This window comes from Bos indicus x Bos taurus, chromosome 27 (assembly GCF_003369695.1).
Source record: "Bos indicus x Bos taurus breed Angus x Brahman F1 hybrid chromosome 27, Bos_hybrid_MaternalHap_v2.0, whole genome shotgun sequence".
In the NCBI taxonomy this organism is placed as follows: Eukaryota; Metazoa; Chordata; class Mammalia; order Artiodactyla; family Bovidae; genus Bos; species Bos indicus x Bos taurus.
In genome coordinates this window covers 28,636,848-28,653,482 of record NC_040102.1, presented here as the reverse complement: position 1 = coordinate 28,653,482, position 16,635 = coordinate 28,636,848, and the positions used below count along the sequence as shown (strand labels likewise).

Sequence of the window (16,635 nt, the reverse complement as noted above, 5' to 3'; positions counted from 1 at the left end):
GGCTTCACTTTTGCTTTCCTTGGTTCTTCTATGTCTTTGAAGATATGTTGAAGGCTTCTTCAAGAAAGTAGCTTGGTAATGTTGATTTTAAAGGTCAAGAGTTTCACTGCTGTTGGAGGATTTTACCATCTCAGATCTTTAAAGATAATGAAAATGTATGGTCAGTAAGGATGGATTTTAAGTATGATACATTGTTATTTAGGGCTTCCCTGGTGGCTCAGTGTTAAAGAATCTGCCTGCCAATGCAGGAGACACTCGTTCGATCCCTGGGTTGGGAAGATCCCCTAGAGAAGGAAATGGCAACCTACTCCAGCATTCTTGCCTGGGAAATCCCATGGATAGAGGAGAGGAGGCTGGCGGGCTACAGTCCATGGAGGCGTAAGTGTTGGACATGACTGAGCTAGTGAACAACAACAATTGTTATTTAATCATTGCTCGAATGTTAACTGTCAAAATGGTTCCCTTGGCCTATGTGATGTCCATGAGGAGGTGTGACCCGATGTCCATCCAGAATTGGTTGGAAGTGCCTGTTTTGAGCTGTGAACGGCGAATGCTGTTCAAGTACAATTAAGAGTTTTGAGCTTCAGGACTCTCTGATGTGCTTAGTGAAGTATACACGTGCTTTATTTAGAGCTGGTCATGGCATGGTCCTCTAGATAAAGGGTCCCCAACCTCTGGGACCTAAGGCTTGATGATCTGAGGTGGAACTGATGTAGTAATAATAGAAATAAAGCTCACAATAAGTGTAGTGTGTTTGAATCACCCCGAAATCATCCCCCCCTCCCAACAGTCTGTGGAAAAATCGTCTTTCATGAAGTCGGTTCCTGATGCTGAAAAGGTTGGGGACCGCTTTTCTACATTGCTCCCTCTTCGTTTGGCCTGTTATTATTTTAAATCCCAAATGAAGATTGTCTAAAGACTGCTTTTCTGATTAACTAATGGCACCGTGCAGTTTTTCATTCTCAGACAGAGCCATTCTGTAAACGCATCCTCTTCAGTGTATCTGCGAGGGAGCAGATTAGTAGAAATACTACTCCATGGTTCATCTTGGCCTCGTTCCAGCTGTGCTGTAGATTAGACACTACTTCGGCATTTCCCTGTCTCTCTCCTTCATCCTGATTTTGTGTTATCCCGTCTTAATTTTCTTATGTACCTTGGATCAGTGAAAGTGCTATTTTTCTCATAACGTCATTCACCGATTCTAATCCTCTCACTCCTTTCATGCGAGCTCAAAGATATCTCTCTGGTGCCATTATTTTTCCTGAGCACTAGCTCCAAGTTACTGGGGGAGGATTTATTTTCAAGGCTTGGCACCTGAATGGCCTGGACCGTAAAACCCAACCGCTATCCACGGCTCGTTATTAGACGGGAGGGGACCTGACGATACAGTAGGAAACCTGAGTGAAATGGGGTCTGGGGTGGTCATCAGCGCCAGGCGCTGGCCCGAGGGGTCTGCCTGGGCAGATGGCGCTGCACTGGGGCCCCTGCATGCCCACTCAGCTCCAGGACTGTCTCTCATGTTTCCCCGGGGCCAGGATCTCGGCTATGGACCAGACTTCATTACATACCAGCAGATGGGAGAGGCAACCCAGTTACTTTCCATTTCCCAATCGGGAAATAATTCTGGGAAGACGTTTGGCTCTGCGGGTGCAGCGCGAGGAGGCGCTTTACTGGCTAGCAGGAACCAGCAGACATCTGGCACATGGCAGTGTACACGCATGCACACACCCGAGGCTCAGGCGTCTCTTATCCCTCGCCAGGTATGTAGCAAGTGGGAGAACTTCTGGCTTTTCGCTTGAGAAGTTTCCAGTGCAAGTTCATGGAAGCGCCAGCTGGCCGGACTGCTCTCTGCTTCCCCGTTCACCACCAGGAGGCAGAGCCTCCCCTCCTGTGGGCCTTGCAAGGTCACGGCCGTCTCAGGGCTGCCCAGCAATAAGGCAGAGTCCATCCATTCCAGCCTCGGATGCCAACAACTCGTGGTGCCTCCCAGATCTCTGGGCAGCATTAGATTCAAGGAAGAACAGAGAACTGAGAAGTGATGGTTTCCTGGGAGCAGGGCAAGATAACATTCTAAAAAACCAAATACTCGAGGTTGTGAAGGGTAGGATCACTTCATGATTGGCTGAAGGGCACCGGCTTGACTTCTCTGGTCCCCTCTGAGGTACCCCATCCCTCCATCCTGAAGGCCTGTGCCTCCATTCCCTAGTATCTCGCCAACTCTCAGATGTTTCCTCGAAGTGAGTAGATAAGACGTCAGGGTCAGAATGGAGACCACCTCCTGAGCAAAAGCCACCTCGTGCATTTTCATTAGATTAGGTTCCCATGGTCGGAATTGTCTCTGTTTATGTTGGGCTGCCCTAACGCATTGTTCAGAAGGCACTACCCCGCCTCCTTTGCTGTCGTGCCCCGGGTCTTCTAGTCTTCTGATGAGTTCATGGTTATAACAACAGCAAAACACTGCAGAAGGGGAGAACGGTGGCCATGCTTTTCTTTCGATATTTCCAGAGAAGGAATCTGTACTATTTCCTGTAATGGAGGGCTGCACAAGCTCTGAGTGAATTTCGAGTTTATTTTTCACAGGGACTGGGGCAACAGGCTGCTGCCTTAGCTTCCTGTAAGTGTAGAGTTGAGAGTGACCATGGATCTTCGACCTTCCTCAAGCTTCAGGGAGCTCTCCAACAGCATCCCTAAAAGATGTTGCTCCAGTCTGTCCTGCATCCAGATGGAAGAGCTGGCTCTTCCTTTTTTTTTTTTTTTGGCTCCACCACGCAGCATGTGGGATCTTAGTTCCCCCACCAGGGAGTACTTGCACCCTCTGCATGCCAGGAAGTCCCTCACTCTTATTTTTAAAATCAACTCATGTCATTATACACTACCGTGTGTAAAACAAGTAGCTGGTGGGAAGCTGCTATATATAGCTCCGTGATGGCCTGGGTTGGGGGGATGGGGGTGGTTAGGAGAGAGGTCCAAGAGGGAGGGGATTTATGTATCCACAGAGCTGAGTAGCTTGATTGTACAGCAGAAACCAACACTACATTGTATAGCAGTTATACTCCAATAATAAAGTAGAAATAAAATAAACTCTTGGAAGGTTAAGTTTACATATAACAAATGCACACATTTTAAGTCAGCAGTTGGTTGCAACTTATAGTTAAGATATAGACCATTTACCCACTCCAGAAAATTCCCCTGTGCCTTCTGTAAGCCAGTCTGCCCTACTCCCTCTTCTCTTCTATCCCTCTGGTCTGATTTCTAGCACCATCGATTCTGGTTTTGCTCATTTAGAGACTGTGGACTGTCTTTTGTCTGGCTTCTGTCTCAAAGCATATATCTGAGACTCCTCTCGCTTCCAATCAAAAAGAGATGAAACTTGGGACTCTCCTGGCGGTCCAGTGATAAAGACTTCGCCTTCCAACATACGGGGTGCGGGTTCGATCCCTGGCCGCAGAGCTAAGATCCCACGTGCCTTGCACCCAAGAACCAAAACAGAAACAGAAGCAGTCTTGTAACAAATTCAGTCAAGACTTGAAGCAATGAGACTGTGATTTGTAGCCCACACTGTAGACGTATCTGACTGGCAATAAGACTCCTGCCTGCGGCTATTGAGGGCCTGGACATTGTTTTCTTTGATGGGGTATGGCCTGGGGGGTGACTGACTGTCCCGAGTTGCCCGGGGCTCAGGTAGTTCTTAGGGTACCGGATTTTCACTGGTAAAACTGGAGATACCCCAGGCAAGCTGGGATGATTGGCTCACCCTCGCTTCTGTACTAGAGACGGTGAAGAACGTTAGGCTGCCAGGGGAGTGAGCGTCTAAACAACAGACGGAGGACAAGAAAAAGGGACATGTTAGGTTTCTTCACCTTGAGTCTCAGCTCCAAGGACCTGGCTCCCGAAGGACCCTCTGCGAGCCTTGCAGTTGGAGGGTTTGCTGGCTTTGTGTCACTTACCCGGTTTCAACTGATTTTTTAAAATTTTGTTTATTTTTAAAATTTTTCGTTGGAGGATAATTGCTTTACAATGTTGTGTTAGTTTCTGCCATACAACAACATGAATCAGCCGTAAGTATATACATATATCCCCTCCCTCTTGAGCCTCCCCCCCCACCTCCACCCCCATCCCACCCCTCTAGGTCATCACAGAGCCCTGAACTCAACTGATTTTTGTAAAAAAATATTTTTTATAGTTTAGTTCCTTATTTTATTAAGGACGTGTTATGTTTCATTACTTTTCTACTTTCCAGAATACTCCTTTAAGAGCTCCAGCACTGCCAGCATTTAATACTTTTCAATGTAATCAAAAATTGTGAAGCCCTATTGAAAGCATGAAGATTAACATTAAAATAATAATTATTATTATTATTTCAAGGTGCTTGGTGTGATGAGCTCCAGCTTGATTATTTTGATGTGTTTAATTTTAAAAATCCAACCACTTTTTCGACTGAGTTACAAGGCTCTGCCCTAAGGTGGCTTCTCTGAGGATGTGTGCCAATCTCTCGTTTATATCTGAAGTAATTCATTCACTGGATGTTAGCTGTTCACTTGTTGATGGTCAAGGAAGCTGTAATCTGCCTGCTTTCCTTTTGGGGCAGATGAAATTCCTGGCAGTTGACTGAGTCACATAATTTCCAACATAAATTCTGAAACATAATGCTCTTGTAAGCATGCTGGATTCCAACGGAAATCTTTCGAAAGTAGCACTGGGGTGAGGTGGCGGTTCTGGGCTGTGATTTGGGAGCCTTTATGTGCTATACAGAATTTGTGAGGCTTTTTAATGCTTCTCTTCAGAGAGGTGTCTCATTTTTTGCCTTAAAAAAAAAGGAAAGAAAGAAAAGAACCCTTTTGGCTCTGCTGTGCAGCATGTGGGATCTTATTTCCCTGACCAGGGATCAAACCCTTGTTCCCTGCCTTGGAAGCTCAGAGTCTTAACCGCTGGACCACCAGGCAAGTCCTGCCTTTAATTGTTTTGGTTTTTAAAATGTACACAATTAAGGCATGAACAAATCACTGATGCAATTTAAACAATAAATATAGTGAGTGAAAACATTCAACCTTACTTTCTCAATCCCTTCTCCAGTTAGATTTTCCTTCTAGAATTTTTGAATTCAGCCTGTAGTTTTGTCTGTTTTTTTTTCTTAAACTGAATCATACCATAGATATATATTGGTTTTTTTTCCATTTAAACATGTGTTTTAAAGATTTTTTTTCATATTAGACTATATCAGTTTACTTCATTATGTCTAAAGTTATGTTGATTCAGTAGTATGGCAGTACCTACATTTACTTAATCATTCTCCTGTCCATGGTTATTTAGGTTGCTGTTTTTCTGTTACATTACCACGAACATACATCTGTCTTTGCCTATATGTACTCTTACTTCTCTAGATATTTGATAATGGAGTTATTGTGTCAATGGATAAATTAAATTGAATTTTGGTACACACTGCCAAATGGGCCTCAACAAGGCTGCACCAATTTCCCCTCAAAGTTTAAATTCTTTTAACATGTGAAAATTTTGAAACAAAATGAAAATGGATAATTAAATTTTGCAAGCTCAAACAGCAAATTGAGAATTTGCTCTGTTTTCAATAAAATCTTATTTATTGCTTACTTATACATCTGATTTGTATAAAGCTCAGAAAAGACTTTAGACACTTGGTTTATTGATTTAACTTGCCAGTTATAATTTCATGGACTTTGCATGAGCTCAGAATTAGAATGAGTTTTAATGATTTTCCATGACTGACTGCTAAGATGTTTCATTAGAATAAACACTAATGAAAATGTGGTCAGCATGGAATTCTCTAAACTCTACCTGTGGAGAAGGAAATGGCAACCCACTCATGTATGCTTGCCAGGATAATCCCATGGACAGAGGAGCCTTGTGTCATAGCCTGGTGCTACAGTCCATGGGGTCACAGAGAGGCGCACACCACTGAGCCACTGGACATGCACGCATGACCTCCGCCTGAAAGATCTCCTGTATGGAAACTCAGCTAAGAGTCTGGTTCTTTAGTATTTCCTTACGATCCCAATGTGTTTATTTTTGGCTGTGCTGGGTCTCTGTTGCTTGGAGGGCTTTCCCCAGTTGTGGTGAGTGGGGTACTCTCTAATAATTGTGGTGGTTTCTCCTGTGGAGCACTGGCTCGAGGCATACAGACCAGGCAGTTGCCGCTTATGGGCTCTAGAGCTGGGGCTCAGTAGTTGGGGTGCACGTGCTTAGTTACATGAGGCATGTGGAATCTTCCCGGACCAGGGGTTGAACCTGTGTCCCCGGCACTGGCAGGCAGACCGCCATCCACTGTACCAGACTAGGGAAGTCCACTATTCCATGCTTAATTTTTATAACTCACTAATCCTTTCTCACGTCATTGGCTCTGTCAGTTTTTTGCTTTTTGCAAAGAGTTAATAACTGGATGCTAAAGTGGCATGAAGACTTCGTTATTATTATTTTTTTTTAAATGAGCAGTAGTATCACTACTCTACCATGAAGTATTGTCGTAAGTAATTAAAATAAAATTGCTCTACTTGTCAGAGCAAATGAGGCGGCAGAAAAGTCCTAAGATGATGTAGTGATTTTTCTCATCATTTCATCTCTTTCTCCCTAACTTAATATATCCGTTTATGCTTAAAGAAACCTGTTGACCTCTTTGGGTGGAGATGCAGGTCATGAAATCAGACATCTAGGATTGTGAACTGAAATTCTTGTTTGCTTGTGATGGCACTGATATATTAATAATTTGCCAATGACACTTGTAGGAAAGATTTCTTTTTTAGAATTCTCAGTGGTTCCACATTTGAGCTCTATTCCCTTGACACATGCTTGTCGTTAACACCCTGTTTCTTTTTTTAAAAAAATCACTTATTTATTTATTTTTGGCTGTGCTGAGTCTTTGTGCGGGTTTTCTCTAGTTGCAGCAAGCGGGGGCTGCTCTATAGTTGCAGCGTGTGGGTTTCTCATTGTGGTGGCTTCTTTCGTTGCCGAGCACAGGCTCTCAAGTTTGGCCTTCAGTAGTTGTAGTGCACAGGCTCAGTTGCCTTGCAGCACGTGGGATCTTCCTGGACCAGGGATCGAACCCCTGTCCCCTGCATTGGCAAACAGATTCTTTTTTTTTTTTAGTATATGTGCTGCTGAAGTGAGCACGGCAAACAGATTCTTAACCACTGGACCACCAGGAAAGTCCCAACATCCCATTTTTACTTTTACTTCTTTCTCTTTCACTGCCTCTTCTTGCCCAAATAAGCTTTTGCAAAATAAGACCAAAATGTATTTATATTTATTTCCCAAATATCGTTGAGTACCTGCTATATCCAAGATACTATGTTAGGTTCCACAGCAAAGATGAAATAAGACACGGGTCCTCGAAAGCCCCTCTGTCTGCTGGGGGTCTGTACAGGTGCCCACATAATTATAGTTGAGTGTGAGAAATGCTGTAGTTCAGGCTTATGCAGAAGACCACGAGATAACTGAATATGGAACGATGAAATGAGGAGCAGGGCAGTTTGGAAAACTCATCTTTCAGATGTGTCCTCCTCCTCAGGTCCGCTGGCAGTAGCAATTTAGCCTTTTTTAGAAAAAGAACAGAAGGAGCATTGTTCTTTTTCAAATTTAACATCTCTGAAATCAGCATGTATTTTGCCTTTCTGTGGTTCAGTCGCTCAGTCGTGTCCGACTCTTTGCGGCCCCACAGACTGCAGCACACCAGATGTCCCTGTGCTTCACCATCTCCCGGAGTCTGCTCAAACTCATGCCCATTGAATTGGTGGCGCCATCCGACCATCTCATCCTCTGTCACCCTGTTCTCTCCCTGCCTTCAGTCTTTCCCAGCATCAGGGTTTTTCCCAGTGAGTCAGCTCTGCGCATCAGGTGGCCATGTGCATTTCTAGTCTTCCTTCAGTCACTGTCCATGGAGCATCACCAGTGATGCAGCTGAGACTCTCTGTGTGGGCATGAATTGGGCTGTCCTTCTGTCTGGCACGAGGGGACCACTGCAGCTGGGGGATGTTTCCATCCCCAAACCAGTGAAGGGCCATTTGAGGAAAATATGAGTCAAGGTGGTGTCAGAAACCTTTCTTTGACGGCTTCTTGTCACACCGAGAAAGCATCGGCATCAAAAGTTGGGAATGGGTGTCAGTGGTTTGGGAGAAAAATCTTGGAGACAGTACTGGAGCACTTTTTTAAGCAGTCTGTATTGCCAGCAACCTTTTTTTCTTTTTAATGGAGTTGTATTTGACTTACAGTGTTGTATTAGGATTGCCAGCAGTCTTAACAGCACAGAACAAAATAGTGTGTTCAAAAAGAGACATCAGAGATTGGAAAGTGATTCAGAAGAGCTGGACTCTGTAAAAGTGTGTTAGATACTTAAACAAATTTTCTCCTCTATATTTCTCACAATATTAACAGGAGTGCTAAGTGATAAAAAATGTATGAGAAAATCTGAAAGAGTTCTTTCAGTAAGTATAAATAAAAATTCTCAGTATGTGGAAGCATTGTATCAACAGTTTAATTGGAAATATTTTTCTTTTCTTTATTTTTGGCACACCTTGTGGCAGGCGGATCAGGGATCAAACCCATGCCTCCCTGCAGTGGAAGAGCAGAGTCTTAACCATTGGCCCTGTGGAAAAGTCCCGAAATATTTTTCTTAGTGACACAAAAAATAATAGTACATCATATAATTTATTTTTCCTGGATTCGATTCAATTAAATGTGACTGCCTTCCTTCCTTCCCTGGTTCCTCCCATCCATCCTTCCATTTAAAAAAAAACGCACATGTGCGCACATGTGAGTATGTGTGTGTATGTGTGTGCGTGTGTGCTCAGTTGTGTCCAACTCTTTTTGACCCCATGGACTGTAGCCTGCCATGTTCCTCTGTCCGTGCATTTCTCCAGGCAAGAATAATGAGTGGGTTGCCATTTCCTTCTCTAGAGGATCTTCCCGAGACAGAGATCAAACCCACGTCTCCTGCATTGGCAGGCAGATTCTTTACTGCTAGTGCCACCTGGGGAGCCCTTTTTAAAAAATGTGGAACATAAAAGAAACACAGGAGAGGGATCTAGGTGCCTAAGGGATGAGGAGGAAGATACTCTTTCTTACATAATCTTTTGTTCACTTCATTTTAATTTTTATGAAAGCCATGCTGCTGCTGCTGCTAAGTCGCTTCAGTTGTGTCCGACTCTGTGCGACCCCATGAACTGCAGCCCACCAGGCTCCCCCATCCCTGGGATTCTCCAGGCAAGAACACTGGAGTGGGTTGCCATTTCCTTCTCCAATGCATGGAAGTGAAAGTGAAAGTGAAGTCGCTCAGTCGTGTCCGACTTCTAGCGACCCCATGAACTGCAGCCCACCAGGCTCCTCTGTCCATGGGATTTTCCAGGCAAGAGTACTGGAGTGGGGTGCCATACATACTCCAAATTTAGACAGCGAATAGCTATCTCCTGATGTTACCACTTAAGACTTTTATCTGACTCCTTTGGTTGCTATCGCCAGATCTCTAAGTATTATAATATAGTGCATGCATGCTCAGTCACTCAGTTGTGTCTGGCTCTTTGAGACCCCATGTTCCTCTGTCCATGGAATTTTCCAGGCAAAAATACTGGAGTAGGTTGCCATTTCCTCCTCCAGGGGATCTTCCTGGCCCAGGGATGGAACCTGCATCTCCCAGACCTCCTGCATTGGCAGGCAGATTCTTTACCACTGAGCCAAGTGAGAAGCCTAAGTAACACAGGAATATTACTATTTCATAATTTTTCAGCGTTAGGCATTAACTTCTGACTCTATCTTGGAAGATCAGGATTTATTCTTTTACCTTTTGTTGCTCAACACACACATACACACTCACTCCCCTTTTAGAATCCTTGCCTTCCACTTTTATTATTGTATTTGATAGATCAACACTCACCATGCATTATATGGCCACCCAAATGATATTCATGGATGAATCAGTACACTGATTACTTTTCTTGTTTACCCCGAGTTAATAATTAGATTTTTTTTAATTGCTTGATTTTTTTTGATAGAAAAATTCTTTAATCAAAACAAGTTTTCATGTTGACAACTTATGGCTTAACTAGAATAAATTTGTCCAAGTTTAAATTATGTTAGAATCAAACAGAGTTCCCTCAAAACAGTGGGTCCTAGTTCCATTGTAAGACCTCTCAAAAGCAAAATTCCAATTACTGAAATGATTCCAAGTTTTCATAAAGATGAAAAACAATTACCCCAGAGGTCAAAGCATGCAATGCATGTCACACGCAAACACTGGTATTAAGCCTTTTCCCCTGTATTCCTAGTTTTCAAACATGAGAAGCATCTTTTAAGCTACTGCAAACCAGCAGCTGACCTAGTATTCAGAATATCTTAGAAATGCTGTTTGTTAAGGTTGTTCTTAAATTTTGTGTTAACCTTGGTTCACTCTCATTTAGTCCATATACATGAATATACAGACAACTTCTTTAGTCTACTGCCTCGGAGTAACTAGCTTTTTGCAATCCTGTCACATGTATGTGTTAGAAATAAAAATTCCCTTCCCATACAGCCATGTTTTCAAATACGTTAGTTTCCTTATATAGTATTTATATTTATTTACTGCAAAAAGCGTTATGGATTGCATTTTTTCCAATTTAAAAAATACTTAATGACTTCTTTAATGAGTCGGACTTTTTAAAAAATTCAGAAACTTGAGACATTTCTCAAAAATAAACTTTTATCATCTAGTTTTCAGTTTCAGCTCCTACTACCTGTAAAGGATCTTAAATGGTTGAACCCTAAAAGCCAAATTCATTCCTACATACACCACTGCTTACTGCAGGAAACTCATGTGACTTTCACTGAATTCTCAGGCACGAAACTAAATCACCTTCAGAAGTTAACATGAGTTTTGCACCTCCTAGAACTGTCAGTTCAATGTCAGTTGGGTATCTAGCTGTCATACAAAAAGACATACAGACTGCACATTGTTAGAAAGCAGCAGGATAATGTAGCACAAGGTAGACTGAGATTGAAATCAACTTTGGATAAAAGAAAGGAGGGTGTGAGTACTTGTATAGAAGTAACATTTTATCAACCATAAAAATGCTTAAATTATACAAAACCCACAACAGTGAAAAGACAGCCTGGTAAATCTAAGATTTGTAAAAACTATGCACAAAACCCATAGTATCTGAGAAAAGAGGAAAGGTTTATACAAGTAGCAGTTTTAAAAATGTAACTTTTTTCTACTATCAATTACACATTAACATACACACACTAAATGAAAATATACTACAACCAATGTCTGGAAGAGCAGTTTAACATTTCCTAAATGAACTTCCCCTCACATTCACTGTATAATGTAGCTGTTAATATTGCACACGTACAATTAGCAATGTTTAGTCACTTTTAAACAAAGATAAGGAGATTACTCCCTCAAAACAAGTTTCAAACATCAAAACCTATGCTTATAAAAATTTAAAACTTTCAGCAGTCTAAATATTTCAAATGAAAACCATTGCAAACTTCTCAAATATTCTCTATATTCCAGGTATGTCAACCTAGTTTTCTAGTTTAGAGACTTTCAGAGATATTGCAGTCTCTCTCTTCCCTGGATGGCTTTTTCTTCCTGCCGGCCTCGGTTGTCTTTGCTTTCTTCATTGTTAGCTCCATCGTGTTGTGGCTGATTACTGTCTTGAGCATCCGATCCTCCATTTAGACCCTTTGAACCTGTTTGTTCCTTTTCTAGCTTTTTATTTGGCCCTTTCTTCCCCTGATCCTCGGTTTTATTTGCTTCCTCATGCTGTCTTTGTGCGGCAAGAGATCTGTTCAGCACTTGTGTGATCACAGAATCTTCTTCACCAACCAAAAACATGTTCTTAAACTTGTTATACAACATTGTAGACTTTTCCATGATAACCTAACTTTGAATTGCCGTACTTTGAAAAAAGCATTATCATCTCTGTGTTTTTGAGCTTGTTGCATTGTGTGATCTGAAGTGAAGCCAGTTCATCCAAGGCCTCCATACATCTGTTGACATCAAGATTATCAATTTTGAGGGAATTGTTAATTTCAGCATGTATCCTTTGAAGTGGAGAATCCATTGATGTTTCTTGCTTCTTCTCTACTTTCTTAACTTCTGGCTTCTTTCCTTCATCTCTTTTATGTTACTCAGTTTCCATTTGCTATTCTTGCTTGCCTTTTCTATCTGGGGCTTCTTCCTCCTGTTGTCCTTTGAACATATTCCCTCTATGAGCAGTTTCAAAGTTTCTTCCACCTTTTCTCTTCACCTTCTTGATCATCTTCCTCTTCAGAATCAGAGGTTGATGTAACCCCCTGTTTTGGCTAAATCTTTCCTTTTTGATTCAACTTGCTTTTCCCCCTCTTTTTTTAATCTCTTTTCTTGGCTTTTCTTCTTCCTTCTGGCCTTCTTCATCCTTTTTAAGCTGTATTTTAGGTTGTTTTTCCTCTTGCCCCTTTTTCTTGCTTTTGTCTTCTTCAGTTATCATGTCGCTCTCTGAAGGACAGGGCTGTTTTGCCACTTGGGGTCTGCGTCTTGGTTTTGGAATCTCGACCTCTGTAGCTGGAGGTTGTCCTCTTTGACTCACTTTTAGATCAGCAGATGCTGTTTCTGTAGTCCCTACTCCGGCCTCAGTTTCTACTTGATTTTCTGGCTTTCTCTTCCTCCCTCACCCCGCAGCTTTTGCAGTGGTTATGTCAGTTGCTTTCGTAACATTCATTGCTGGCTTTTTGTTCATGTTCAGTGTCTTCCTGTGAAAACACTTGTTTCTTTTTCTTCAACATCAGATGATGGATTTGACACTTTAGCTGATGCCTGTTGACTTGAAAATTTCACTTTCAGATTGTTATCCATCTCTCATAAACTCTTCATTAAAGCCTTTTCATTCATTTGGTTTGCTGTACTTTGCCTTATTTCCTGAGTAAGGGAATACATCCTTTGGGCCTAAAAAAGCAGTCTCATGAGTTGCAAAAAAGAAAATCGGTAGTTTGTTTGTAGGGTGGTTTTACAGCTCAGTAGGGAACTTCATCTACTCGAGCTGGCCAGTGAGGATAACCTTTCACCTTGGCGAAGGTGAGGTCCCCAGGTTTGAAGTCGCGAGTCATGTTTCAGCGGCGAGGCCGAGGGTCCGAAGCCCAGGAGGTGCGGCGGCGCGGACAGCGAGGAGATCCCGGAGGGCGGACGGGGTCCGGGGCTCAGGCGGCAGAATGCGGGGAGGATGCCTCGGGGTGCCGGCCGCGCCTGCCTGCGTCCACGCAAGCCACCTGTGCCACCGGCTGCCGCAGAGGCGTCTCAATGGCTCCGAATAGCAACCAACGCCGCCGCCGCTGCCCTGCTTGATTTTTTAAAAAATGTTAATTAGCAGAAATTCAGCTTTCAACTGTCTGACCGGTCAGAAGTAAATATTCCTTTTTTTCTCCTGCCCTAGCTGTTTGCCTTTATATTATTCTATGTTGAATTTGGATGGCATCACCGACTCGATGGACATGACTTTGAGCAAGCTATGGGAGTTGGTGATGGACAGGCAAGTCTGGCATGCTGCAGTCCATGCGGTGGCAAAGAGTCATACACAACTGAGCGACTGAACTGAACTGAATGTTGAATTATGCCTTCCCTGGTGGCTCAGTGGTAAAGAATCCATCTGCCAATGCAGGAGACCCGTCTGCCAATCCTGGATTAGGAAGGTCCCCTGAAGTAGGAAATGGCAATTTACTCCAGTGTACTTGCCTGGAAATCCCATGGACAGAGGAGCCTGGCGTGTTGCAGTCCATGGGGTCACAGAAGAGTCAGACACAACTGAATGACTAAGCAACAAGAAATGTTGAATTAGAGCTAATGGTTTAATACTTACATTTATAATCATAAGATACCTGAGACCTATTTGGTTCATGTTTGAAGCCACAGAGTTTCTAACTTAATGTCTTCCAAGTAGGAGGGTTCAGTGAAACCTTGCTCTTTTAGGAGTGGCTGGGTTTCTCTGAGTTAGTGGTGGTGTCTCCTGTCCCCAGGTATATTGCCTTCAATAGTGGGGTTCAGAATGTAGGGCAAAGAAACATCTGAATGTGGGTTTAATATTAGAGAGTAAATGCTCACGTGCCTTGAGAGAGACGGCAAACCCTAATTAGGGCCGTGAAAGTTTCCTGTTGAGCAGAACTTTCTGGAACTTGTCAAAGTGGCTGTGCTAACAAGCCCTGGTGACACCAGCTCCTGTCTCCCCAGGCGGAGGGCAGTGCTTTGGCTGCACTGCATAGTGTTATTTCTGCTCCGGCTTCTCCTTGGTCTTCACAGCACTTAATCCTCACTTCTTCTAATTATTACTGGGAAAGACACTGAATTTCTTTTTTTCACTTAGATTTAGAAACTGTCCAGTACTTAAATTGGCTGTTAAGCTTATTGCAGACAGCTGGGGCAGGGAGGTAGCGATTGTAATAGTTTATCTCAAAAACTAAAAGTTGTTTGAGCTTTATGATTTAATCCAAGGCAGGAAATGAGAACAAACTCAGTGAGGTCACTGGAAGTTTAGCTACAGCTGAGATGATTAACAGTAGGTGTGATTTATGAGCTATTGCTGTCTCCCACAATAACCATATTTTGCTCATTGTTTCATTAGCTTTTATATCTTTTGGCCATACAAGTGATCATTTCTGATGGGTAAAGGCTCTTTAATAAAATCTTTTATTTTATTAAAGAAACACGAAAGTCTTTATCTTTTTTTAGATTGTGCCAGAAATACAGCAAAGATGATTTGTAATTTGTGATAAAACAGAATATGGTCAGGTAGAGTTTCCTGGAAGACCTTCACTTCTACCTCATCATTCTTTGTACTACCTAGGTCATCAGTAAGCCTGGAGTGCTGCCGTCCACAGGGTTGCAAAGAGTCGGACACGACTGAGTGACTGAACTGACCTGAGGTCATCAGTATTCTGTATATTTTTATTAGCAACTCAGAGAGACACTTTTCAACATACCTGGATGAAGAATGTGCTTTTGATTTCCAGTAATTTGAGGGTTCCTTTCTTAAAGGGAGTCTCATCTTCTGATTTTATATTTTCTCTCCTTAAATAGAAGGCTTGCGTTTTTTCTGCCTCCACGTCCTCACCGGATGGAATAAGAGAGTAAACAGAAAGGTTGTTCTCTTAGAAAATGGAAAGCGGAAGCCTGGGAAGTGGTAACAAGGGGGTAGAATTATGAAGAAAGATAGCATTTTTAGAAAAATCAAGAGAAAGAAACCAAGAGAAAACTCAGAACAAAACTTGGAATAAAAATTGTAATCAGATAGAAATCTCAAGTTTTGGAAACGGGCTTATGTATTAATCATAGTCTGAAAGGAATAAAGATTATCTTAGGTATTTCAAACAATAGGAATTTATTACAGGAGTTGATTACAGAGGGGTTGAAGGATCAGTAGAGTACAAGAAGAGAGAGGAAGACTGTGTAACCTGTGTAACTGCACAGAACCTTGGGTCCATTTTGGGTGGAAATTGTTTAAAAAATGGCAAAATCTTCCATGTACATGATGTTTTGTTCCTCATAGGGATTCCAAGGGAAAATGAGCATAAAAAGCTATTTATTGGTCCATCTTGTCAAAGCTTGAGGAACTGCTCAGATCTCTGGGGCTGTACACTGGGCAGTAGCTCCTGGGTATTCTGGAGTCCTGTGTTGGAGCTAAGATTCCAAATATCTGTGATGTCGTTTCTGTAGCTTTATCCTTGGCCTTTTAAAGTGTGTCATGTGCCAAAGGTTATGATAACTCCAATTCTGTGCACCTGAGATCTATTTAAAAAAAAAATAAAGCGTTATGCTCAGAGGTAGAACTCCTGGCTTACTGTAAGAGCTTTAAACCAACCTTGGTGATGACATTGATGGATAAAAAGAAGACCCAAAAAGGAACGCGTTTCAGAGCAAGATGGCTAATTTAGTCAGAGCCCCGTACTTTGTGATTGTCTCTGGACTCCCCAAGCAGAATTTTTCTGAATGCTGCTAGATATCTGGTCGAAGCTTAGGGGAACAGTCTGGATACAGTATAAATTTAGGATCCATCAGTAACTAGATTGAGTTAAAAACCTCAGTGGAGATGGAACAACAGTAGTTATGTAGGCCTGTTTTAGAATAAATCATTGAAAAAGGAGTCATTTTTAAGGAAAAGTGCTAAAGGGAAGTGATCACCCCTCCAGTCGCTCCTCTTCCTCCCCGACCGTATTGGGCATCACTGTTCACAAGTTTTCAGTCCGACTTTGTATCCTTGCAGAAGACTGGGTTCAGTCCCTGGGTTGGGAAGATCCCCTGGAGAAGGGAAAGGCTACCCACTCCAGTATTCTGGCCTGGAGAATTCCATGGATGGTGTAGTCCATGGGGTAGCAAAGAGTCGGATGCCACTGAACAACTTTCACTTTCACTTTGTATCTTTGGTTTAAGGAATAGAAAAGGTACATCAGGCGTCTGTGTAGTTCAGAGCTTGAATTCCGACCTCCCAGTAACCGTGTTTGAAGAGGATCATATGCACCATGAATTTGGATACTGGAATGTTTATACTTGCTCAGGAAGAGTCTGTGTGGTCTTCCTTCAGCTGTTCCCCTTCATGTGGGGAGAAGAGTCCACAGACCAAGGTCACTTGCTCACCTGTGCCCACAGAGCCCATGCTTCCTGGCTGA

General features: G+C 42.6%; 1 protein-coding gene and 1 pseudogene across 2 annotated transcripts in view; one reads left to right on the top strand and one right to left on the bottom strand.

Moving 5' to 3' along the window:
* The window catches only part of FUT10 (fucosyltransferase 10), a 132,845-nt gene that overhangs the window by 42,315 nt on the left and 73,895 nt on the right, over positions 1-16,635 (top strand). The window lies entirely within an intron of this gene.
* Positions 11,252-13,300, bottom strand: LOC113884777 (annotated as a pseudogene).